The sequence below is a fragment of the Pristiophorus japonicus genome, chromosome 3 (genome assembly GCF_044704955.1).
Source record: "Pristiophorus japonicus isolate sPriJap1 chromosome 3, sPriJap1.hap1, whole genome shotgun sequence".
Lineage (NCBI taxonomy): Eukaryota > Metazoa > Chordata > Chondrichthyes > Pristiophoridae > Pristiophorus > Pristiophorus japonicus.
In genome coordinates this window covers 259,897,021-259,924,178 of record NC_091979.1, presented here as the reverse complement: position 1 = coordinate 259,924,178, position 27,158 = coordinate 259,897,021, and the positions used below count along the sequence as shown (strand labels likewise).

The 27,158-nt window shown below is 45.8% G+C and overlaps 1 protein-coding gene and 1 non-coding gene across 3 annotated transcripts in view; one reads left to right on the top strand and one right to left on the bottom strand.

Annotated features, from left to right (window-relative positions):
- atrnl1b (attractin-like 1b) overlaps nt 1–27,158 on the top strand; it is a 1,062,984-nt gene that overhangs the window by 658,298 nt on the left and 377,528 nt on the right. The window lies entirely within an intron of this gene.
- On the bottom strand, nt 20,771–20,843 carry trnav-aac (transfer RNA valine (anticodon AAC)). Its single transcript has one exon. It is a non-coding gene; the product is annotated as a tRNA-Val (tRNA).

Below are 27,158 nucleotides of genomic sequence, written 5' to 3'. Positions count from 1 at the left end.
GCCGAAAGGTCCGACAGCATGATTGAAAAAGAAGGTCTGGCATGCATTTACGGGGTGAAAAAAATGTACCAGTATCTGTTTGTGTTTAAGTTAGAGTTAGAAACTGACCATAAGCTGCTCATCGCGATTCTCAGAGAGCAAAGGTATTAATACCAATGCCTCTGCTCACATCCAAAGATGGGCACTCACGCTGTCTGCATATAACTATGTAATTTGCCACAGGCCAGGCACAGAGAACTGCGCTGATGCTCTGTCGGTGACCATTGCCCACCACAGCCTGCAGACTTACGCTTGGTGATGGATGCATTTGAAAACGAAAAGTCACCCGTTACGGCCCGCTACATCAGGACCTGGACCAGCCAGGATCCTTTACTGTCCCTTGTAAAAAAAAAAAACTGTGTCCTCCATGGAAGCTGGTCCAGCGTCCCAGCAGAGATGCATGAAGAGATCAAGCCATTCCAGCGGCGCAAAGATGAAATGTCCATATAGGCGGACTGTCTTTTGTGGGGTAATCGTGTGATTTTGCCCAAGAAAAGCAGGAAAACGTTCATACACGACCTACACAGTACCCACCCAGGCATAGTAATGATGAAAGCTATAGCCAGATCCCGTGTGTGATGGCCCGGCATCAACTCAAATTTGGAGTCTTGCGTGCGCCAATGCAACATTTGCTCTCAACTGAGCAATGCACCCAGGGAGGCACCGCTAAGTTAGTGGTCATGGCCCTCCAACCCGTGGTCTAGGATCCATGTTGACTTCGCTGGCCCGTTTCTAGGCAAAATGTTTTTGGTTGTTGTGGATGCTTATTCAAAATGGATTGAGTGTGTAATAATGTGTCGATAAGCATGTCCACTGCCACCATCGAAAGCCTACGAGCCATGTTTGCCACGCACGGCCTGCCTGATGTCCTCGTCAGCGACAATGGACCGTGCTTCACCAGCGCTGAATTCAAGGAATTCATGACTCGCAGTGGGATCAAGCACTTCGCATCTGCTCCATTCAAGCCCGCATCTAATGGCCAGGCAGAACGGGCAGTCCAAACCATCAAGCAAAACTTGAAACAGGTGTCAGAAGGCTCCCTGCAGACCCGCCTGTCCCGAGTCCTGCTCAGCTACCGCACAAGACCCAACTTGCTCACCGGGGTTCCCCCTGCTGAACTGCTCCTGAAAAGGGCACTCAAAACAAGGCTCTCTCCAGTCCACCCTGATCTCCATGATCATGTCAAGGGCAGGCGGCATCAACAAAGCATGTACCATGATCGCGCAAATTTGTCACGCGATATTGAAGTCAATGACCCTGTATTTGTACTAACTATGGACATGGTCCCAAATGGCTTGCTGGCACTGTCGTAGCCAAAGAAGGGAGTATGGTGTTTGAGGTCAAACTTGCAAATGGACTAACTTGCAGAAAGCATTTGGACCAAACCAAACTGTGATTCACAGACAGCCACGAGCAACCTGAAGATGACACCACCAACTTTGACCCTCCGATATACACACAAATGGCAACCGACATCATGGTTGACTTCTGTTGTGTCCTTAGATGCTCTAACAATGACTCCACGAGGCAGTGTGTTGTACTTGAACTGTAGTGACCTTAGTCCTTTATTAGTTAATTCCAGAGTGAGGATCACACCTGGTGGCCTGCCTTTTATACTAGGCCAGGCACACCTGTACAGTTAACCTACGAGTCTCCCACTGCTGTGCCCCCTGGTGGCACATCTTGTGATAGTACCAACAGTACCCATGTAGGATACATGACATCACTCCCTCCTGAACCCTCAGTGCAAATCGCCTTTGCATTGCCTGTGCTCTGGGCTTAGCACTATGTGGGTTTTGTCTGGTTGACCTGTGGCAGGCCACCTCAACCTTGGGTGGGTAGTTGGTGCAGTAGCATGCTGGTGGTTGCTGTTTTTGTGTGTGTGTGTTCCTAACCATTCCATTTTTCCACACCCCCCCCCCGCCACACACATCGATATGGAGAGGCTCCTGACATTCGTGTACATTCCAGTTCAGGTAAATGGGTTTTGCATTTTTTTTTGTGTGGTTCCATGGGGCGTCACATTGCTTTATTTGAGACATAACAATATTAATTTGAGAACTGGAACCTTTGAAATAGTCGCCTACAATAATCCCAACCTGCAATACACTCTTCACTCAACACACAACTAGCTTGTGATTGAATCTATCCTTGTCTTGGATGCTGTAGCAGCCTGGCTAAGGTCAGGGATTATGTTTATTGAAGCTATGCTGATTCAACTATTTAAAGCAAACACATTTAATTTTTAAGTAGCTTCAGAAAAGATAAGGCGACTGAATTTCATTCGAACAAAACATTGGAATACAGTTCAACTAAAGGGTCACACCCAATCATTAACCAGTCTCCATGTTAAAGCTGTTGTGCATTTCAAACTGTTTCAATTTTTAAGACTTTCCAGAATCTGAGACTAGCTGTTGCTGATAACAGCGGACAAATGCTTAATGCATTTGTATGCTGTTCATCTGGTATTCTTACCAATTTAAAATAGATAACAGTGGAGGAATGTCATACAATACATGGATTGCCTGCTCTTATTATCAACAGTAATTACCACCCTGTATTGTCCTTTTTTATACCTGACTCTGCTCACTGCCAGACTGAGGTGTGGTGAGAAGAGACTTGAGAAAAGAATGTGGAAGCAAAATTGAAGATGATTGCCTCAGTTTGAATTCATCTCAACATGCAGCCAGTGCACTGCCACTACACACTGTTGAGTAACACCATGCTTTTCTAATATGAGATGATAATTCGGATTATCCTAGAGACTAAAGTAACTGGAACTTTTGTAAGCACAACCAACACTTGATTTGCTAAATTCCATCAATTCAATTTAAAGTGGAGATCAATAATGCAAAAGATGGAGAAATAAAGCTATACTCAACATCAAGTGGTGCAAAGAAGTCTAGCTGGGCAAAACTGTATTGGTAAACGGGAACTTCAATATCCAGTGGACCATGTACAGTAGGCACCTCAAGTTGCTGGAGAAATATCACCAACGATGACGCCGCAAGATCCTACAAATCCCCTGGGAGGACAGGCGCACCAACATCAGCGTCCTCTTTCTGGCCAACATCCCCAGCATTGAAGCACTGACCACACTCGATCAGCTCCGCTGAGCAGACCACATAGTCCATATGCCAGACACGAGACTCCCAAAGCATGTGCTCTACTCTGAGCTCCCTCACAGCAAACGAGCCAAAGGTGGGCAGCAGAAATGTTACAAGAACACCCTCAAAGCCTCCCTGATAAAGTGCGACATCCCCACTGGCACCTGGCAGTTCCTGGCCCAAGACCACCCCAAGTGGAGAAAGTGCATCCGAGAGGGTGCTGAGCACCTCGAGTCTCAACGCTGAGAGCGTGCAAAAATCAAGCGCAGACAGCGGAAAGAACATTCGGCAAATCAGTCCCACCCACCCCTTCCCTCAACAACTATCTGTCCCACCTGTGACAGAGTCTGTGGCTCTCGTATTGGACTGTTCAGCCACTAAAGAACTCACTTCAGGAGTGGAAGCAAGTCTTCCTCGATTCTGAGGGACTGCCTATGATGATGATGATGATCCAGTGATGGTTTTACACTGAGAGAATATCTTAAAATGGTTTAAATTAGGCAAAGTATCCCAGCATGCTTTGTTTAGCATTTTTAGCTCTCAAGCGAATGTATAAGCAAAGACAGTTTGGAAACTAAACGTGAATGATAAACAACCAGAGCAAGAAATGGCCCATCCGATAAGATACTAGTTGGTAAGACACAATATACCACAGTAAAAGATACAGATTGGCCTACTCACTTAAAGTACAATAAACAAAGCTTGTGGAACATGGTTGGAAGCTGAAAAGATTCGAAGCTGGGTAAACACCTCAATACATGGCCTCTAGGCATTACGGTGTAGATGGGAACAAGCCCAAGGGAGCTGATAGAACAAGAGCAGAGTGTTCTCGGGGTGGTCAGGAGCCGCGCAGCTGCATGGACGGCCTGGGGAGTCGGAGCTGGCCTTAGGCACTGGGCTGTGTTGTTCTCTTGGGGGTTGGAAACATCTCACGGCTATTTGGAAGCCCGTCCAACAAAAATTACAAGTCTGATCAACTTGAAAGAATCTTTGTGGAAAGATGAACGGGTTGTATTAATTGCTTGTCATTTAATGTAATGCTGTAGAACGGTTTTAGAAAACCTAATACTGTCATTAGTCAATGTATATTAAAGCTTGTTGATTTAAAAACTACTCGGACTAGGATCAAAGCAGAGTAATAATCCCTTGTTGAGACAGTAACCACAGAGGAAATCTGCTAACACACTGGGAGAAAGAAATTCCCAATCAGAACAGTAGCAAATCTTGTAGGCTTTTGAAAGGACACCGCTAACCAAGAACTGGGTTAGAAAATTTAATTCACCAGAGTGAATTCTAACTTTGACAAACTGAAAACAAATCATCTCACTGTTCTTCATTCTTTCATAATTTGTTGCGCATATGATTCTAGCTTCTCACTTCTATCTCAGATTTATTTATTTTTTATCTCCTGTGAGAGCCTAGGTACAGTCCTATTGAACACTAATTATATATATCGGGAGTCGGGATAAATGGTTCATACTCTGGTTGGCAACCAGTAACTAGTGGGGTGCCGCAGGGATCAGTGCTGGGACCCCAACTATTTACAATCTATGTTAACGACTTGGAAGAAGGGACTGAGTGTAACATAGCCAAGTTTGCTGATGTTAGAAAGTTGGGAGGAACAGCAATATGTGAGGAGGACACACAAAATCTGCAAAAGGACATTGACAGACTAAGTGAGTGGGCAAACATTTGGCAGATGGGAGTATAATGTTGGAGTTTATGCATCTTGGCAGAAAAAAATCGAAGAGCAAGTTATTATTTAAATGGAGAAAAATTGCAAAGTGTTGCAGTGCAGCGGGACCTGAGGGTCCTGGTACATGGAACACAAAAGGTTAGTTTGCAGGTGCAGCAAGTGATCAGGAAGGCCAATGGAATCTTGGCCTTTATTGCAAAGGGGATGGAGTATAAAAGCAGCAAAGTCTTGCTACAGTTAGACAGGGTATTGGTGAGGCCACACCTGGAATACTGCGTCTAGTTTTGGTTTCCATATTTGCAAAAGGATATACTCGGTTTGGAGGCAGTTCAGAGAAGGTTCACTAGGTTGATTTCGGAGATGAGGGGGTTGACTTATGAGGAAAGGTTGAGTAGGTTGGGCCTCTACTCATTGGAATTCAGAAGAATGAGAGGTGATCTTATCGAAACATATAAGATTATGAGGGGGCTTGGCAAGGTGGATGCAGAGAGGATGTTTCCACTGATGGGGGAGACTAGAACTAGGGGCATGATCTTAGAATAAGAGGCCGCCCATTTAAAACAAAGATGAGGAGAAATTTCTTCTCTCGGAAGGTTGTAAATCTATATAATTCGCTGCCTCAGTGAGCTGTGGAAGCTGGGATATTGAATAAATTTAAGACAGAAATAGACAGTTTCTTAAATGATCAGGGGTTCTGGGGAGCGGGCAGGGAAGTGGAGCTGAGTCCATGATCAGATCAGCCATGATCTTATTGAATGGCGAAGCAGGCTCGAGGGGCCGTATAGCCTACTCCTGCTCCTATTTCTTATGTTCTTCTGTTTCAAATTTAGCTGCCGAGAAAAAACTTTTCTAAAATCAACCATGATCTCCTGCAGTACCAAGGGATTTTGGGGCTGGGCACTTGTCGGAATCCCTTTGCTGGTGAGAAGACTGCCAACATCCCGCTGTGCATATCAGATGACATCTGACTCAGGGTTCAGGCCAAGTTGGAAGGCGGATAGAAGTTCTGACCTCGCAAAACTCTACCCTGTAGTGGGTGGAGAATCCAGCCTATATACTGGAAGGAAAATTCTAAATGTGAAATAATAACAGATAAATCACGAGACAGGTAAAGAATAGATTATACTTGAAAAAGTCAGGTTAATTATATGTTTACATTGGAAAATCTCAGTTTGAACAGCTAACATTACAGAAAAGAGGGACCATTACAGCACCATTGGTTTGATACTGTGCTGTGAGATATTGGTAATGCACACACTTCCATATGGAATTCCCCTGTTTGTTATTGTAGCAAAGGCATTAACCTAGTTAAAGTAAATTGGTTAATGCCTTTGTTGAAGTAACAGATGAAAGATTTTCACAAACTACTCAGCATGTTCATCGTCAATATTGCCTCTAAAAGAAATTTACAATACATTGAGTGAATGAAATGCATCAGAAGTTTGCCGATTCATTAAGAAATCCCAGAATGCTGACTAGAGGTTGATCAGATTGGAGGAAGCTTTTTAAAAAAAAAAGGATAAAATGATGGGATTGATTATCCAAAGTAAACTTGAGGATTATCTAGTGAAGCCAAGTTGACTGCTGTTTACCAGGGGAAGATTTCTTTTTGATGGTTTTGAGGAAGTGATATCCCAAGTGAACCATGGAAAGGCTTTTACAGCATGGTGTGCTTGGAATTCCAAAAATCTTTTGGCAGAATTCATCATGAAATACAGTTAGAATAAGCTTAAAATGGTGGAAATGGATAAGCAATTGGCTGAAAGTTAGAAAACAGTAGACACTTGTTAGGCAAGTGCTGTTGGGTTGGGAAAAATACTGAGTAGAGTTCCCAAAGGATTGATGTTGAGACCTCTATTGTTATCAATTTACATTAGCGAGCTGGATTTGGGAACTATGAAAATTGCCCAAATCTGCAGACAATACCAATAGGAGGAGGAAGAGGTAGGTAGTCAGATTTTAAGAGGCAGCTTAAAGGCTTACAAAAAACCTAAATGGCAGACGAAAATGGATCAGTTAAAGTATTGCCTAATGGAGAAAAAAATGATGAGATATTCTATGAAAGATAGCAAAGTTGAAAGAAATCTAGAGGAATTTGCAGTTTAGTGTGTCCTGTCACTACAGAGCAGTAATGGACAAAGCTAGTAACATGCTGTCTGTAGCCAAACCAGTAGAGTATAAGCCAGAGATTGTCATTCTGGTCAGAGTGCCCCTTGTATTATGCCCAGTTCTGGTCACCAAGACACAAGGGGACATAGAAGACTTGGAGGTGGTGCTGAGAAAAGCTGGAGTCTCACAATTTGACATCAGAGGACTAAGTTGTGAGGTAAGACTAGGGGAAACTTGTGTACTTTAACCGTGAAAGCAGGCAACTAAGATATAAATTTCCAGAGATAAATAAAATCATCATCATAGGCCGTCCCTCGGAATCGAGGAAGACTTGCTTCCACTCTTAACATGAGTTCTTAAGTGGCTGTACAGTCCAATACGAGAACCAAAGTCTCTGTCACAGGTGGGACAGATAGTCGTTGAGGGAAAGGGTGGGTGGGGAGTCTGGCTTGCTGCACGCTTTTTCTGCTGCCTGTGCTTGATTTTTGCACGCTCTCGGCGCTCAGCACCCTCCCGGATGTGCTTCCTCAACTGAGGGCGTTCTTTGGCCAGGGTCTCAGGGCCAAGGTAAACTTGCGCAAAACATAAAAACAGAAATATAAAATTGAAAAGAGTGACTAAAGTAAATGTTGGTCCCTTAGAAGATGAGAAGGGGGATTTAATAATGGGAAATGTGGAAATGGCTGAGACCTTAAACAATTATTTTGCTTCGGTCTTCACAGTGGAAGACACAAAAACCATACCAAAAATTGCTGGTCACAGGAATGTGGAAAGGGAGGACCTTGAGACAATCACTATCACTAGGGGGGTAGTGCTGGACAGGCTAATGGGACTCAAGGTAGACAAGTCCCCTGATCCTGATGAAATGCATCCCAGGGTATTAAAAGTGATGGCGGAAGTTATAGCAGATGCATTCGTTATAATCTACCAAAATTCTCTGGACTCTGGGGAGGTACCAGCGGATTGGAAAGCAGCTAATGTAACGCCTCTGTTTAAAAAAGGGGGCAGACAAAAGGCAGGTAACTATAGGCCGGTTAGTTTAACATCTGTAGTGGGGAAAAAGCTTGAAACTATCATTAAGGAAGAAATAGCGGGACATCTAGATAGGAATAGTGCAATCAAGCAGACGCAGCATGGATTCATGAAGGGGAAATCATGTTTAACTAATTTACTGGAATTCTTTGAGGATATAACGAGCATGGTGGATAGAGGTGTACCGATGGATGTGGTGTATTTAGATTTCCAAAAGGCATTCGATAAGGTGCCACACAAAAGGTTACTGCAGAAGATAGAGGTACGCGGAGTCAGAGGAAATGTATTAGCATGGATAGAGAATTGGCTGGCGAACAGAAAGCAGAGAGTCGGGATAAATGGGTCCTTTTCGGGTTGGAAATCGGTGGTTAGTGGTGTGCCACAGGGATCGGTGCTGGGACCACAACTGTTTACAATATACATAGATGACCTGGAAGAGAGGACAGAGCGTAGTGTAACAAAATTTGCAGATGACACAAAGATCAGTGGGAAAGCGGGTTGTGTAAAGGACACAGAGAGGCTGCAAAGAGATTTAGATAGGTTAAGCGAATGGGCTAAGGTTTGGCAGATGGAATACAATGTTGGAAAGTGTGAGGTCATCCACCTTGGGGGAAAAAAAACAGTAAAAGGGAATATTATTTGAATGGGGAGAAATTACAACATGCTGAGGTGCAGAGGGACCTGGGGGTCCTTGTGCATGAATCCCAAAAAGTTAGTTTGCAGGTGCAGCAGGTAATCGGGAAGGCGAATGGAATGTTGGCCTTCATTGCAAGAGGGATGGAGTACAAAAGCAGGGAGATCCTGCTGCAACTGTATAGGGTATTGGTAAGGCCGCACCTGGAGTACTGCGTGCAGGTTTGGTCATCTTACTTAAGGAAGGATATACTGGCTTTGGAGGGGGTACAGAGACAATTCACTAGGCTGATTCCGGAGATGAGGGGGTTACCTTATGATGATAGATTGAGTAGACTGGATCTTTATTCGTTGGAGTTCAGAAGGATGAGGAGTGATCTTGTAGAAACATTTAAAATCATGAAAGGGATAGACAAGATAGAGGCAGAGAGGTTGTTTCCACTGGTAGGGGAGACTAGAACTAGGGGGCACAGCCTCAAAATACGGGGGAGCCAATTTAAAACCGAGTCAAGAAGGAATTTCTTCTCCCAGAGGGTTGTGAATCTGTGGAATTCTCTGCCCAAGGAAGCAGTTGAGGCTAGCTCATTGAATGTATTCAAGTCACAGATAGATAGATTTTTAACCAATAAGGGAATTAAGGGTTATGGGGAGCGGGCGGGTAAGTGGAGCTGAGTCCACGGCCAGATCAGCCATGATCTTATTGAATGGCGGAGCAGGCTTGAGGGGCTAGATGGCCTACTCCTGTTCCTAAATCTTATGTTCTTATGTTCTCCCAGGTGTCAGTGGGGATGTTACACTTTATCAGGGAGGCTTTGATAAAGTGTAACATGCCCTTGTAACGTTTCCGCTGCCCACCTTTTGACAAGGTCCCGCACAAGAGATTGGTGTGCAAAATCAAAGCACATGGTATTGGAGATAATGTACTTACGTGTATAAGTGAACTGGTTGGCAAACAGGAAGCAAAGAGTCGGGATAAACGGGTCCCTTTTCAGAATGGCAGGCAGTGACGAGTGGAGTGCCGCAGGGCTCAGTGCTGGGACTCCAGCTCTTTACAATATACATCAATGATTTAGATGAAGGAATTGAGTGTAATATCTCCAAGTTTGCAAATGACACTAAACTGGGTGGCGGTGTGAGCTGCGGGGAGGACGCTAAGAGGCTGCAGGGTGACTTGGACAGGTTAGGTGAGTGGGCAAATGCATGGCAGATGCAGTATAATGTGGATAAATGTGAGGTTATCCAGGTGCAACAAGACCTGGGTGTCATGGTTCACAGTCATTGAAAGTTGGCATGCAGGTACAGCAGGCAGTGAAGAAGGCAAATGGTATGTTGGCCTTCATAGCTAGGGGATTTGAGTATAGGAGCAGGGAGGTCTTACTGCAGTTGTACAAGGCCTTGGAGAGGCCTTACCTGGAATATTGTGTTCAATTTTGGTCTCCTAATCTGAGGAAGGACATTCTTGCTATTGAGGGAGTACAGCGAAGGTTCACCAGACTGATTCCAGGGATGGCTGGACTGACATATGAGGAGAGACTGGATCAACTGGGCCTTTATTCACTGGAGTTTAGAAGGATGAGAGGGGATCTCATAGAAACGTATAAGATTCTGACGGGACTGGACAGGTTAGATGTGGGAAGAATGTTCCCGATGTTGGGGAAGTCCAGAACCAGGGGACATAGTCTTAGGATAAGGGGTAGGCCATTTAGGACTGAGATGAGGAGAAACTTCTTCACTCAGAGAGTTGTTAACCTGTGGAATTCCCTGCCGCAGAGAGTTGTTGATGCCAGTTCATTGGATATATTCAAGAGGGAGTTAGATATGGGCCTTGCGGCTAAAGAGATCAAGGGGTATGGAGAGAAAGCAGGAAAGGGGTACTGAGGGAATGATCAGCCATGATCTTATTGAATGGCGGTGCAGGCTCGAATGGCCGAATGGCCTACTCCTACACCGATTTTCTATGTTTCTATGCTTGCTTTGGGAGTCTCGTGTCTGGAATGCGAACAATGTGACCTGCTCAGCGGAGCTGCTCAAGTGTGGTCAGTGCTTCGATGCTGGGGATGTTAGCCTTGTCGAGGACGCTAATGTTGATGCGTCTGTCCTCCCCGGGGATTTGTAAGATCTTGCGGAGACACCGTTGGTGGTATTTCTCCAGCGACTTGAGGTGTCTACTATACATGGTTCGTGTTTCTGAGCCATACAGGAGAGCAGGTATTATTACAGCCGTGTAGACCATGAGCTTGGTGGCAGTTTTGAGGACCTGGTCTTCAAACACTCGCTTCCTTAGGCGGCCGAAGGCTGCGCACTGCAGGCAGTGTTGGATCTCGTCGTCAATGCCTACTCTTGTTGATAGCAGGCTCCCGAGATACGGGAAGTGGTCCACGTTTTCCAGGGCCGCGCCGTGGATCTTGATGACTAGGGGACAGTGCTGTGCGGTAAGGACAGGTTGGTGGAGGACCTTTGTCTTGCTGATGTTTAGCATAAGGCCCATGCTTTCGTACGCCTCAGTAAATACGTCGACTATGTCCTGGAGTAAAGCCTCTGTATGTGCGCAGACGCAGGCGTCGTTCGCGTACTGTAGCTCGATGACAGAGGTTGGGGTGGTCTTGGACCTGGCCTGGAGACGGCGTAGGTTGAACAGCTTCCCATTAGTTCTATAGTTTAGTTCCACTCCAGCGGGGAGCTTGTCGACTGTGAGGTGGAGCATGGCAGCAAGGAAGATTGAGAAGAGGGTTGGGGTGATGACGCAGCCCTGTTTGACCCCGGTCTGGACGTGGATTGGGTCTGTAATGGATCCATTGGTAAGGATCACGACCTGCATGTCATCGTGGAGCAGGCGGAAAATGGTGACTCGTTTGCCGTGAAGGAGTTCCGTGTAGAGCGCTTACTTTGGGAGTCTCGTGTAGGTGAAAGCAGGCAACTAAGATATACATTTCAGAGGTAAATAAAATAGTGAAGTGTGGCATAGGTAAATTCAGAACACTACTTGGAGTTGAACTGTGATAGTATGACTCTGGCCAGTGAATAAAATAAAGACAGTTAAATAATATCCAAATCAAAAGTGATTGAACTTGCTTTAGCGAGGCTAGCAACTCGAGGAGAATTTTAGTGAAAGGAGTTAGAATTTCAGTTGAGATAGTGAGAGCTTTAGTTAGAGAAACAACCAGAGCAATTGAGTTAAGGAGAAGATAAACGAATAAAGGGACTTTCCCAACACGATGGGTGTGAGATGTTCATTGATTGCCGAGATGGGCTCAACACATTGCTTATTGTTTGTAGTCTTACAGTTTACAGAAAGCAACACTATTAGCATATTAGCCAGCTGTCATTTCGGAGTATGTTTTCCTTAAACTTGTATAAATACACGTTGCTTTAAAAACCCAACATTCTAAATTAACTTTTTCCCAAAACTTTTTTCTCTGGGGAAATAAAGGTTCCAAAAAAAACCCAGAACATGATACTCATCTTTGGTTATGTTTTCTTTATTAAGTGATCATCAGTGCTTCATAAATCTCATCTCTTCACTCTCTGTACCCTGAGGGTATACTTTATTTGTCCTGGGTCACGTATTCATGTTGATAATATCAAAGTTCCAAAATGTTTGCTGTTGCATGGTCTATTGTTACTGTCCACCCTGGTTAAAAACTTAAAAGGCGTATCATCTAGCATGTTGACCATATCCTATTCTCCTTTATTTTTAAACTTCAGATGGGTTCCTTAGGGTTTTAACCACTTCACTGAGCATCTTCTTTCTATTATAGTGTTGGAACTGTTTTTCATGCATTATATTTTATTTTTGCTGCCATGTCCATTTCTAGTTCTATTTTGGCACACCTATCTTTTTACCTCTTTCTGTAGAGTCTCAGCCCATTGGTTGCTTTTGCTATTTTCCCTTCAATCTCCTTATTATTTTCCCTGTTGATCTAATGATGCAGTGTATGTTTCAATTGATGCTTAATAGCCCATTTGCTTTGATACTGTTTTAACATTGGCTATTGGACGCCAACTATAAATTGGCACCCGCCCTACATAGTAAAATAAATCAATTTTACATCATGCCCGTCCCAGTTTTTGTTCTAAAAGGAACAAGCTAAAACATTTTTGTTGTTCTACAAGATTGCTTTCAAGAGCTGCATAGTTTAAAATATTTAAATAATTTTACAGCATTGTAACACATCTTGTATTATTTGATAATTATTAGCACAGGTTTGAGCATTTACTGATTGTAATTGTAATCAGCTTCTTGATATTAAATTTACTTTTGTGAAGGCAGATTAAAGCCCAGCATTGCTAAACCACCAGGGAAAGATGTAAAGTATATCTGGGATGATCTGTTTCTGTATCCTTAGATGTTAATGGTATCTTTTGTTGCTAGTTGTTGAGGAATCGCTGGTTTCAGCAGAAAAATCATGGAGTTTTGTTACATCGCTCCCTCCCTTGAGTATCTAGGATTATCTTTATTGTATCAGTAGGTTAAGAATGACAGGCTCCTTTTGATGTTGCATTCAAAAAAGTAAAGAGTTGCCTGCAAGAAAATAACTAGCATTTAAGAAAATGTTTATTCTTAAAGGGCCACACAATATTTCACTTTTAAATACATGAGCACATTTAGGTGTCAGCTTTGGCTCGGTGTCAGCAATCTTGCCTGAGTCAGTGGATTGTGGGTTCAAGCCTCACTCCAGAGACTTGAGCATATAGTCTATGCTGGCATTTCAGTGCAGTATTGAGGGAGTGCTGCAATATCGGAGATGTCATCCTGTGGGTGTGGCATTAAAACGAGTCCCATTTTAGGTGGACATAAAAGATCCTACAGCACTATTTGAAGAAAAGCAGGAAATATCTGGTGTTTTGGCCAACATTTATCTCCTAACCAACACCAAAACACATAATCTGGTCATTTATTTCATTACTGTTTTAGGGGCCTTGCTGTATGCAATTTGTCTGCAGTGTTTTCCATTTTACAACAGTGACTACATTTCAAAAGTACTTAATTGGCTGTAATGCGCTTTACGACGTCCTGTGGTCATGAAAGGCGCTATACAAATGCAAGTTCTTCTTTCTTAATAGCCATAACAGAGAACCTCACATACAGTGTCTCATACTAAGAAATGTAATCCATCATTTACAAATTAGTCATATTTTTGTTGGAAATTGAATAAACAATCTTAAGAAAGTATTGCTGCCATAAAAAGCAATTCAGACATTAGAAAACATCTTTCAAATTAAACATAATCCAGCATGTCCTGTATTAGTAATGCACAATATGGCTTTTGAGATTTCTTTCTTTCAAAACATATTTGTAGAAATCAGAGAAAACAGAATTGTGATTAAGTAATGGATCTACTGAGCATAATACAACAGGGAAGCATTTAAAAAATATTTTGTCTGCCTTTACTTTGTGGTTGAGCGCTTTTAAGGCAACAACTGCCTGTGTTTATGTATAGTTTTTAGAGTAGAAAACATTATAATTTGCTTCACAGTGTAAATGCCAAAACAAATCTCGAGAAAAAGTATTTATAGGGTGTGAAGAAGCAGCGAAGGAACTTGTGGATTCATAACGCATTGCAAAATTTAGTGGTTTCAGGGCCAGGAGAGCATTTGAATAGTTGAGTCGGGAGGTGAAAAAAGTATGGATGAGCGTTTTGGCAGCAGATTAACTGAGGCACGAACATAGCAGTGGAAGTAGACAATCCTTTTCGGAAGCTCAGCTTGCCACCAATAGGATGTTGAGCTTACAAGCAGTCAGGTTCAATGTGAGACAGTAGCTGGGGAGAGGAATGGGATCAATGGCAGAGGTACGGAATTTATGCTGTGACTGAAGACAGTGACTTTGGTCTTCCCAATGTTTAACTGGAGACAATTGCTGCTTTTCCAAGACTGGATATTGGAAAAGCAGCCAGACAACACAGAAGTGGTGGATAGGTTGAGCTGGGTGTTGTCAGTGTACATGTCAATGCTGTCACTATGTCTATGGATGATGTTGCCAAGAGGAAGAGGAGAGAGGCAAGGATATATCCTTGGGGGATGGAAGAAATGCAATTTTCTGGAGATGCAGTCGCTACGAATCGATAGCTAAGAGTGCTACCAAGGGTAGGTAGCTACTCAGTGAAGGAGAGGCATTGGAGGAGGATGGTGTGGTCAACTGTGTCAAAGGCTGCAGAGAGGACGAGGAGGGCTAGTGTGTCAAAATCACAGAGGATTTAATTTGTGACTTTGATGGCTGTTTCAATGCTTTGGTTGGCTGGAAAACTAATTGGAGAGATTCAAACAGGAGTTGCAGGAAAGGTGGCATGCATTTCAGACGTGACCACACATTCAAGAACTTTGGAGAGGAAACGATGGTTGGAGATGCAACAGTAGTTTGCAAAAAGAGTTGAAGGTGTTTTGTTTGAGGAGGGGAGTGATGGTTTTGAAAGGGAGGGGAATTAATACCTGAAGACAGGGAACCATTTACAATGGATGGCTAATGAGCGGAATGTACACCCTCTTGCAAAACTTAATTCCAAACTGTTGCAAGAGCACAGTTGATCTTTTTTCTCAATATAAATTGTGTTCTGTGATGTTGTCCTGGGACTAAGTATTTTTTTTATCTAGAAAGTTAAGAATTAACCTATTTATCAGCTGTGAGGTATTTCTTACTGTATTATATTCATAGCTAACTATAAATGTTTAAATAGAATATTAACAAATTGGTGTGATTGCCTTGTACTGGATTAGCAACACACAAACCCAATTGGTTCACTACTGTCCTTCAGGGAACTTGGGATGGCAATAAATACTGCTTCCGCCGCCCACCCCCCCCTTTCAGTGTCACCCTATGAATTAAAAAGATAAATATAACGAAATAACAACTGGACACAGATTTTCCCCTACAATAGTAACATGAAGATACTGCATGGCTGAAACATATTAAATTAGATAGGCTGCTAGTTCAATCCTGTAAGTGGTATTCATTTTTTTATACAATTCGATTAACATAGAAACATAGAAACATAGAAAATAGGTGCAGGAGTAGGCCATTCGGCCCTTCTAGCCTGCACCGCCATTCAATGAGTTCATGGCTGAACATTCAACTTCAGTACCCCATTCCTGCTTTCTCGCCATACCCCTTGATCCCCCTAGTAGTAAGGACCTCATCTAACTTCTTTTTGAATATATTTAGTGAATTGGCCTCAACAACTTTCTGTGGTAGAGAATTCCACAGGTTCACCACTCTCTGGGTGAAGAAGTTCCTCCGCATCTCGGTCCTAAATGGCTTACCCCTTATCCTTAGACTGTGACCTCTGGTTCTGGACTTCCCCAACATTAGGAACATTCTTCCTGCATCTAACCTGTCTAACCCCGTCAGAATTTTAAATGTTTCTATGAGGTCCCCTCTCATTCTTCTGAACTCCAGTGAATACAAGCCCAGTTGATCCAGTCTTTCTTGATAGGTCAGTCCCGCCATCCCGGGAATCAGTCTGGTGAACCTTCGCTGCACTCCCTCAATAGCAAGAATGTCCTTCCTCAGGTTAGGAGACCAAAACTGTACACAATACTCCAGGTGTGGCCTCACCAATGCCCTGTACAACTGTAGCAACACCTCCCTGCCCCTGTACTCAAATCCCCTTGCTATGAAGGCCAACATGCCATTTGCTTTCTTAACCGCCTGCTGCACCTGCATGCCAACCTTCAATGACTGATGTACCACGACACCCAGGTCTCTTTGCACCTCCCCTTTTCCTAATCTGTCACCATTCAGATAATAGTCTGTCTCTCTGTTTTTACCACCAAAGTGGATAACCTCACATTTATCCACATTATACTTCATCTGGCATGCATTTGCCCACTCACCTAACCTATCCAAGTAGCTCTGCAGCCTCACAGCATCCTCCTCGCAGCTCACACTGCCACCCAACTTAGTGTCATCCGCAAATTTGGAGATACTACATTTAATCCCCTCATCTAAATCATTAATGTACAGTGTAAACAGCTGGGGCCCCAGCACAGAACCTTGCGGTACCCCACTAGTCACTGCCTGCCATTCTGAAAAGTACCCATTTACTCCTACTCTTTGCTTCCTGTCTGACAACCAGTTCTCAATCCATGTCAGCACACTACCCCCAATCCCATGTGCTTTAACTTTGCACATCAATCTCTTGTGTGGGACCTTGTCGAAAGCCTTCTGAAAGTCCAAATATACCACATCAACTGGTTCTCCCTTGTCCACTCTACTGGAAACATCCTCAAAAAATTCCAGAAGATTTGTCAAGCATGATTTCCCTTTCACAAATCCATGCTGACTTGGACCTATCATGTCACCGCTTTCCAAATGCACTGCTATGACATCCTTAATAATTGATTCCATCATTTTACCCACTACCGATGTCAGGCTGACCGGTCTATAATTCCCTGTTTTCTCTCTCCCTCCTTTTTTAAAAAGTGGGGTTACATTGGCTACCCTCCACTCTATAGGAACTGATCCAGAGTCAATGGAATGTTGGAAAATGACTGTCAATGCATCCACTATTTCCAAGGCCACCTCCTTAAGTACTCTGGGATGCAGTCCATCAGGCCCTGGGGATTTATCGGCCTTCAATCCCATCAATTTCCCCAACACAATTTCCCGGCTAATAAGGATTTCCCTCAGTTCCTCCTCCTTACTAGACTCCCCGACCCCTTTTATAACCGGAAGGTTGTTTGTGTCCTCCTTTGTGAATACCGAACCAAAGTACTTGTTCAGTTGGTCCGCCATTTCTTTGTTCCCCGTTATGACTTCCCCTGATTCTGACTGCAGGGGACCTACGTTTGTCTTTACTAACCTTTTTCTCTTTACATATCTATAGAAACTTTTGCAATCCGTCTTAATGTTCCCTGCAAGCTTCTTCTCATACTCCATTTTCCCTGCCCTAATCAAACCCTTTGTCCTCCTCTGCTGAGTTCTAAATTTCTCCCAGTCCCCAGGTTCGCTGCTATTTCTGGCCAATTTGTATGCCACTTCCTTGGCTTTAATACTATCCCTGATTTCCCTTGATAGCCACGGTTGAGCCACCTTCCCTTTTTTATTTTTATGCCAGACAGGAATGTACAATTGTTGTAGTTCATCCATGCGGTCTCTAAATGTCTGCCATTGCCCATCCACAGTCAACCCCTTAAGTATCATTCGCCAATCCATCCCAGCCAATTCACGCCTCATACCTTCAAAGTTAGCCGCCTTTAAGTTCTGGACCATGGTCTCTGAATTAACTGTTTCATTCTCCATCCTAATGCAGAATTCCACCATATTATGGTCACTCTTCCCCAAGGGGCCTCGCATAACGAGATTGCTAATTAATCCTCTCTCATTACATAACACCCAGTCTAAGATGGCCTCCCCCCTAGTTGGTTCCTCGACATATTGGTCTAAAAAACCATCCCTTATGCACTCCAGAAAATCCTCCTCCACCGTATTGCTTCCAGTTTGGTTAGCCCAATCTATGTGCATATTAAAGTCACCCATTATAACTGCTGCACCTTTATTGCATGCACCCCTAATTTCCTGTTTGATGCCCTCCCGAACATCACTACTACTGTTTGGAGGTTGTACACAACTCCCACTAACGTTTTTTGCCCTTTGGTGTTCTGTAGCTCTGCAAGTTCTAATGTCACAGGTTTTGTAACAGTAAAAAGAATTCGAAAGGAAATCAAATTTGTGATATTTTCATATATTGGTGACCCTCTAAACTTGAAAGCTTCAGCTAAACATATTCGGGCCAAAATTCAGTGTCACCAGAAAGCTGATGGTGTTAAGGCCTTTTTTCCCCGATTAGCGCCGCAAAGTTTACGGCGGTCATTGGATTCAAATTCAGCTTTTTGATCACAAAAAAGTGTTCCAATCTTATTAGCCTTTCAAACCTGAAGGTTTTCAGTCTTAATTGGGGCGTTATTCCGACGGGAAATTCACCTTCAGGGTGATGTGGCAGCTGCCATTGCAGCACAGGCGCGAGGGAACGAGCGTATCGGTGCTGCTTTGGAGAGGATGGCCGTGGCTCTGCAAGAGTTGATGGAGTGTCTAAGTGCTGACATATCTGGTGGCTTTCAGACTGTGGCTGCTCGCATGCAGTCTCAGCTGGATGCTTCCCGAGATCTCTGTGTTGCTTTCGCGGCTGAGTCCACCACGGGCCATGGGGGACCTTCCGGTGTGGTGCCACAGCACCGAGCTGAGCTCCCTCAGATTGGTGGTGGTGGTGGTATTGTGCCGCTCCTGGTGAGTTATTCAGGCTCCTCGGGCCAGGATACGGATGATGTGCTCCCTCCGGCTTGCAGCACTCCTGGCCCCAGACCTGTCACTCCTCCAGAGCCTCCACACATGGCCTCGCCCGAGCCAAGTCAGGCTGAACCCTCCCAGGTGGGCGTTGTCCAGTCTCCAGCCAACCCTTCCAGGCCTAAAGCTGCTCGAAGGTGCCCTAGAACAACATCTGCAGCTTCCACACAGGGATCACAGCATCCTTCACAGACCCATGAGGCCGCCACAGGGGAGACACTGAGGCGAAGTCGCAGGTTCGGCACGCGTAAGATCCTCATAGACAGTCCTTCGAAGACGAGGATGACCTGCTTCCACGCTCAGTGAATTCTCAGGTGGTTGAACAGTCCAATGTGGGACCTACAGTCTCTGTCACAGGTGGGGCAGACTGTAGTTGAAAGAAAGGGTGGGTGGGGAGCCTGGGTTGTCGCATGCTCCTTCCGCTGTCTATGCTTGGTTTCTGCATGCTCTAGGTGGAAACTCGAGGTGCTCAGCGCCCTCCTGGATACTCTTCCTACACTTTAGGCAGCCTTGGGCCAGGGATTCGCCGGTGGGGATGTTGCACTTTATCGAGGCGGCTTTGAGGGTGTCCTTTAAGCGTTTCCTCTGCCCACCTGGGGCTTGCTTACCGTGTCGAGGCTCTGAGAAGCGCACTTGCTTTGGGAGTCTTGTGTCAGACATGCAGACGATGTGGCCCGCCCAGCAGAGCTGATCGAGCGTGGTCAGTGCTTTGATGCTGGAGATGCTTGTCTGGGCGAGAACACAGACGTTGGAGCATCTGTCCTCCCAATGGATTTGCAGGAACTTGCGGAGGCAGCATTGGTGGTACTTCTCCAGTGCTTTGAGGTGACTGCTGGAAATAGCCTTGCAGACCATAAGCTTGGTGCCAGATTTGAGGTTCTGGTCTTCAAAAACTCTCTTCCACAGGCGACCGAAGGCTGCGCTGGCAAATTGAAGGCAGTGTTGAATGTCGTTATCCATGTTTGCCCTTGCTGACAGTAGGCTCCCGAGGTATGGAGAATGGTCCACGTTGTCCAAGGCCTCACCATAGATTTTGACAACTGGGAGGCAGTGCTGTGTGGCGAGGTCAGGTTGGTGGAGGCCCTTTGTCTTACGAATGTTTCGTGTAAGGCCCATGCTTTCGTAGGCCTCGGTGAAGGTTTTGACGATAGCTTGGAGTTCGGCCTCTGAATGTGCGCAGATACAAGCATCGTCTGCGTAATGTAGTTCGATGACAGAGGATGGGATGACCTTGGATCTAGTCTGGAGGCGGCAGAGTTTGAACAGTTTCCCATTTGTTGAGCTGGGCCCTTGGATTTCCAGTCTGAGCCCTTGGATTGAGATTTCAGTTTTATCTGTGAATCTCGGGATCTCTATATCTCTCTCATTTTTTTGCGCTTTTCTCTTTCTCTATTCCTATTTCTCTCTCTCCCAATCAAATTTTCTCATTCCCTTTCCTCACTTCTACATCTTTCTCCTTTCTCTTTTGCTCCTTTCCCTCTCTGTCTCTCTCATTTTCTCTCTTCAGAGTGTAGTGTAACAAAATTTGCAGATGACACAAAGATTAGTGGGAAAGCGGGTTGTGTAGAGGACACAGAGAGGCTGCAAAGAGATTTAGATAGGTTAAGCGAATGGGCTAAGGTTTGGCAGATGAAATACAATGTCGGAAAATGTGAGGGCATCCACCTTGGGGGAAAAAAAAAACAGTAAAAGGGAATATTATTTGAATGGGGAGAAATTACAACATGCTGCGGTGCAGAGGGACCTGGGGGTCCTTGTGCATGAAACTCTTTTTGGATTAATTAAAGTGATTGGTTCAATGTTGGGCTCGAACCCACGGCCCTGAGATTAAAAGCTTCGTGCTGTATCAACTGAGCTAGCCAAGCTTACATATAATGTTTCTGCCCGGTTTCGAAACGGGGACCTTTCGCGTGTTAGGCGAACGTGATAACCACTACACTACGGAAACGCTGTAAAATTTCGAGTCCCAAAAAGTTAGTTTGCAGGTGCAGCAGGTAATCAGGAAGGCGAATGGAATGTTGGCCTTCATTGCGAGAGGGATGGAGTACAAAAGCAGGGAGGTCCTGCTGCAACTGTACAGGGTATTGGTGAGGCCGCACCTGGAGTACTGCGTGCAGTTTTGGCCACCTTACTTAAGGAAGGATATACTAGCTTTGGAGGGGGTACAGAGACGATTCACGAGGTTGATTCCGGAGATGAGGGGGTTACCTTTTGATGATAGCTTGAGTAGACTGGGTCTTTACTCGTTGGAGTTGAGAAGGATGAGGGGTGATCTTATAGAAACATTTAAAATAATGAAAGGGATCGACAAGATAGAGGCAGAGAGATTGTTTCTACTGTTCGGGGAAACTAGAACTAGGGGACACAGCCTCAAAATACGGGGGAGCCAATTTAAAACCGAGTTGAGAATCTGTGGAATTCTCTGCCCAAGGAAGCAGTTGAGGCTAGCTCATTGAATGTATTCAAGTCACAGATAGATAGATTTTTAACCAATAAGGGAATTAAGGGTTATGGGGAGCGGGCGGGTAAATGGAGCTGAGTCCACGGCCAGATCAGCCATGATCTTTTTGAATGGCGGAGCAGGCTCGAGGGGCTAGATGGCCTACTCCTGTTCCTAATTCTTATGTTCTTATGTTCCCTCTCTCCCTCTCTCCCTCCCTCCCACTTTCCCTCCCTCTCTCCCTTTCTCCTTCCATCTCTCCCTTTCTCCCTCTCCTCCCTCCATCTCTCCCTTTCTCCCTCTCCTCCCTCCCGCTCGTGCCCTCACTTTCTCTCTCCCTCTCTTTCTCTCTCCCTTGCCCCCTCTCATCTCCCTCTCCTCTCCCTCTCCCCCTCTCTCTCTCTCTTTTTCTTTCTCTCTCTCTCTTTTTCTTTCTCTCTCTTTCTCTCTTTCTCACACCCTTTCGCTTTCCCCCTCTCCCCCTCCCTCTCACCCCCTCTTGCTCTTTCTCCCTCTCTTTCTCTCTCCCTCTCCCCCTTTCCCCCTCTCCTCTCCCTCTCCCCCTCTCCTCTCCCTCTCCCCCTCTCCTCTCCCTCTCCCCCTCATCCTCTCTCTCTCTCTCTCTCTCTCTCTCTCTCTCGCTTTCTTTCTCTCTCTCTCTTTCTCTCTTTCTCACACCCTTTCACTTTCCCCCTCTCCACCTCCCTCTCTTCCCCTCTTGCTCACTCTCTCCCTCCCGCTCTCTCTCCCTCCCTCTTTCTCTCACCCTCCCTCTCACGCGCGCTCTCTTTCTCTCTCCCTCTTTCTCTCTCCCTCTCTTTCTCTCTCCCTCTCCTCTCCCTCTCCCCCTCTCTCTCTCTCACCCTCTCATCCTCTCTCTCGCTTCTTTCTCTCTCTCTCTCTCTCTCTCGCTTCTTTCTCTCTCTCTCTCTCTCTCTCTCTTTCTCACACCCTCTCGCTTTCCCCTCTTCCCCCCCTCAACCCCTCCCTCCCTCTCACGCTCTCTCCCTCTCGCGCTCTCTCCCTCCCCCTCCCTCTCTCTCTCCCGTTCTCCCGCCCTCGCCCTCTCTCCCGCCCTCGCCCTCTCTCTCCCCCTCGCCCGCTCTCCCCCTCGCCAACGCTTGCTCTCATCCGCGCTCGCTCTCACCCTCTCCCTCCCTCCCTCTCTCTCTGCCCTTGAGTGCGTATTCTGTGCTGAACATCCTCAGGTTTGGATCTTACCTACTTGACTCTCTCCGCTCCCATGGCTCCGAGATCTCTGCCACACTGTACCGGCTCTAAAAGCTGAAGTGCCGGCTTCTTCACACTGAAAATGGGTCCGAGTATGGAGCGGCAGTGGTGCGCACTTTTAGCACGTCACTACTGCCACAAGCCCCACATCACCACGAGAGTCGCCGGTGGCCCTCACAGCTGCAAGACCTCCCGGGCCGAATCTATATCGGGGCAGCCAGTTGAGCCCAGAATGGCGGCCTTTCGATTTTGACGAATGGCCGCCGCAAACAGGCAGTGAATTTCGGGGCCATCATTTGCAGTCAAAACTCCTGCCTTTATTTAAAAAAATTTTTTTTGGACATCTTCTATGTTCTACTTAGAGGCTCAAAGCAGTATGGAAAATAGGAGCTTAGGAACAGGAGTAGGCCATTTAGCCTATTGAGCCTTTTCCGGCACTCCATTAGATCATGCCTCATCTGTATCTTAACTCCATCTACCCACATTGCTTCTGGAACCTTTAATACCCTTGCCTAACAAAAATCTATCCATTTCAGTTTGGATTTCGCCTCAATAGTTTTTTCGGGGAGAGTGTTAGAGATATCCACAAACCTTTGTATGACACCTCAAGTTACCCCTTGTTCTGGACCACCTCCCCAGATGAAATAGTTTTTCTCTATCCTATCAACTCATTTGATCAACACCTCAATTAGATCACCCCTTAATCTTCTATATTCAAGTGAATCCAAGTCTAGTCTATGCAACAAGTCCTCATAATTTAAAGCTTTTAGCCTCGGTATCATTCTGACAAATAACACTTTGGTCTAGAAATTTGAACCTTTAGCACCGGCTGTTAAGGCCAGTTTTGAAGAAAAGATGGCGGCTGCCTCACTTCTGTCTAATTCAGGCACGGAATGCATCGGCCGCCATATTGGGCAGGTCGACATCGTTGCCATTGCCTGTGCTCGCCACAAGTATTTTAATTACAAAGTGTGACATCAATGAATTGACATATGCTCACCAATTTTGTACATCGGCGCTCCTCTTACCGTCCTCTCCAAAGCTCGCCCGTGCGTGCAGCCGTTGACAGCGCATAGAGACAGGAGAAAGCGACGGTGAGCTAAAAACCATACGGTAAACAGCTGCTGAGATCAGACATTGCAGATGGCAAATACTTTTAAGCATCGTCATCATAGGCAGTCCCTTGGAATTGAGGAAGACTTGCTTGCACTCTTAAAATGAGTTCTTAGGTGGCTGAACAGTCCAATATGAGAATCACAGTCTCTGTCACCGTTGGGACAGGTAGTCATTGAGAGGGGTGGATGGGACTGGTTTGCCGCACGCTCTTTCCGCTGTCTGCGCTTGATTTCTGCACGCTCTTGGCGATGAGACTCGAGGTGCTCAACGCCCTCCCGGATGCACTTCCTCCACTTAAGGCATTCTTTGGCTAGGGACTCCCGGGTGTCAGTGGGGATGTTGCACTTTATCAGGAAGGCTTTGAGGATGTCCTTGTAACATTTCCATTGCCCACCTTTGGCTCGTTTGCCATGAAGGAGTTCTGAGTAGAGCGCTTATTTTGGGAGTCTCGTGTCTGGCATGCGAACAATGTGGCTTGCCCAGCGGAGCTGATCAAGTGTGGTCAGTGCTTCAATGCTGGGGATGTTGGCCTGGTCGAGAACGCTCATGTTGGTGCGTCTGTCCTCCCAGGGGATTTGTAGGATCTTGCGGAGACATCGTTGGTGGTATTTCTCCAGCAACTTGAGGTGTCTACTGTATATGGTCCATGTCTCTGAGCCATACAGAAGGACGGGTATTACTACAGCCCTGTAAACCATGAGCTTGGTGGCAGTTTTGAGGGCCTGGTCTTCCAACACTCTTTTCTTCAGTCGGCTGAAGGCTGCACTGGAGGCGATGTTGAATCTCGCCGTCAATGTCTGCTCTTGTTGTTAAGAGGCTCCCGAGGTATTGGAAATGGTCATCATCATCATAGGCAGTCCCTCGAAACGAGGATGACTTGCTTCCATGCCAAAAAAGGATGAGTTCACAGGTGCTTCAATGAAGGACCTAATATTCCAGGTCCTGAACTACATCCTGAAGGGTGGAAGATGCCTCTGCGTGGACTTTTTTAATGTGGGGTGGCCGTTGCACCCCAGCCACCACACGGGCTTGACAGAGCTAGGTCTTGGTCCAGTGGCAAAGGTTATCCAAGATGACTGGAGACCTGCTCTGTTGCAAGGACCTAGTGCGCACACATATTGCAGTTTGGGCTGACCCGTGCTGACCCCTGGACCCTCGTCTCTTCTGGGCCCCGAACTCTCGCCTCTCCTGGGCCCCGATCATGTCCCTCTAGTCTCTCGCCGCTCCTTCGCCCCGATCTCGCCGCTCCTTCGCCCCGATCACACCGCTCCTGCTGTACCTGCCCACGCTCCAATCACCAACCTGGACTTTGATCACGTCACTCTTCGTTGCCATCGCCCTCCTGCACCAGCTCGCGATGCTCCCTGACGTAGTATGCCTCCACGCTGCTCCCGAGGCCGCTCGCCACTCCTTTTATGGCATGACCTGCCGCTGGTGTTCTCACGCAGGTCGGGGCCTCCACTAAACTATATCGTACTACAGTTGTAAGAATCTCAGGTTTAAAAAAAAACAAAATTGCATTTCCTTAAATTTTATACATGGAGTTTTCTAGTTTTGGAACTGATAATATACAAAGTTTTGAAGTCTATTTTTAGAAGGCCAAGAATTAAGGAAAATGTAACACCATATTCTCACCGAGTTCTTTAAAATTATATTATTAAAAATGTAGTTGAACTCTGTTCTGCACAATTTACACCAGTAAACTCGTGACTAAGAGGTTCATGCTTCCCTTTTTTAAAAAATGTGTTTCAATTGATTTCTCATGCAACAGTTAAACTACATCTATGCCACAGTCTTTCACTGTTAATTAGTGACTGCCCAAAAACACCGCAGCAATGCTTTAGGGGTGACCTTCGACCTCCTGTTGGTACCACCGGAAAGAGCGTGTTGCACGGGAGCTTCTGCGCTACGCTCATTTAAATTAGCAGGCAACACCAAAATACTGGTGCTGCCTGCATCCTTTTTGTAGGCAGCTGTTAACCTTGGCCCGTGGTGGCACCGCCCATTTTTGGGCTAATCTGATTTCTAGGTTAATGTTCTTGCATTCCTTATTCATTTTTCATACTGTGGTATGTTTTAGTGGGAACTGTGGACTGAATCAGTTTCCAAATGAGGTTAGGCACAGTAATTATAACACATTGCTGTTCCAAATTATTATTTTATTTTTCTTGGGTAATCATCCCATTTTAGCTCATTGTTGCAGCCACTTGATACCACATCTTCATTTTGCCATACAGTAATGCCAATCTTCACGAATTAATCGCGGGCTCCGCAATTTTTAATGAAAATTTAACACAACTCGCGATTTGACAGCGAAATCTCACTTTTTTGCGGGGAATGGCACATTGATGCTGGGTGGGAGTTGAACAGCACAGCAGTACTCTAATTGGTCAGTGCGCGGCAGTGCTGCACATGATTGGCCACGGAGATTGAAACGCTCCCTGGGGGCACGCGCTTTCTTGCAAAAGATAAATGGACAGTGTTGCTGGGAAAGATCAGTCTTGCCTTGCCTAGCATGTGTGGGTAAGTGTGGTCACCCGCTCACACTGGGCTGCTCATTGTACAAGGTAGAGATGCTCTGTGATCTCTATGTGTAGTTGTGACTGGTCACATCTGACGCACATTGGCCTGATATGCTTCAACATTGCCCGATAAGCTGCTGACACGGTGCGCACAGGAGCAGCAGACATCGAGGACAGAAGCACTGGAATGACTGAAACTGCCCTCGATCAGCTCCGTTGGGCGGGCCACATCGTCCGCATGCCCGACCCGAGACTCCCAAAGCAAGCGCTCTACGTAGAGCTTTGACATGGCAAGCGAGCCCCAGGTGGGCAGAGGAAATGCTTCAAGGATACCCCTCAAAGCCTCCGTGATAAAGTGCAATATCCCCACCGTCACCTAGTAATCCCTGACCCATGATGGGCAGTGTTGAAGCATATCGCCAAAAGTGGGAGAAGAGCATCCGGGAGGGCGATGAGCACCTCGAGTCCCATCTCTGAGAACAAGCAGAAACCAAGCATAGACAGCGGAAGGAGCGTGCGTCAAACCAGGCTCCCCACCCACCCTTTCCTTCAACCACTGTCTGCCCCACCTGTGACGGAGACTGTAATTCCCGTATTGGACTCTCCAGTCACCTGAGATCTTACTTTTAGAGTGGAAGCAAGTCTTCCTCGACTCCAAGGGACTGCCTGTGATGACGATGAATCTGCCCTGCACCTTCTGTCAGTGAGTTTTAGAGATATTCACCCACGATTTCCCACGTGCGCCGTGTTGGGCTCTGTTCTCTCTGAGCACAAACACACATTCCTCTGAATCGCTCTCCTGCTTCTCACTGTTCACGGAACCCACACCCACCAACGATGGCAGTGGAACAGACGCAAAGTCAAGGGGAGTCTGAACGAGAGGATAGAAAATAGCAGTGACAGAGAGTGCGAGCGTCTAAAAACTTAACCCAGAGGAGCAAAAGAAAGAATGGAA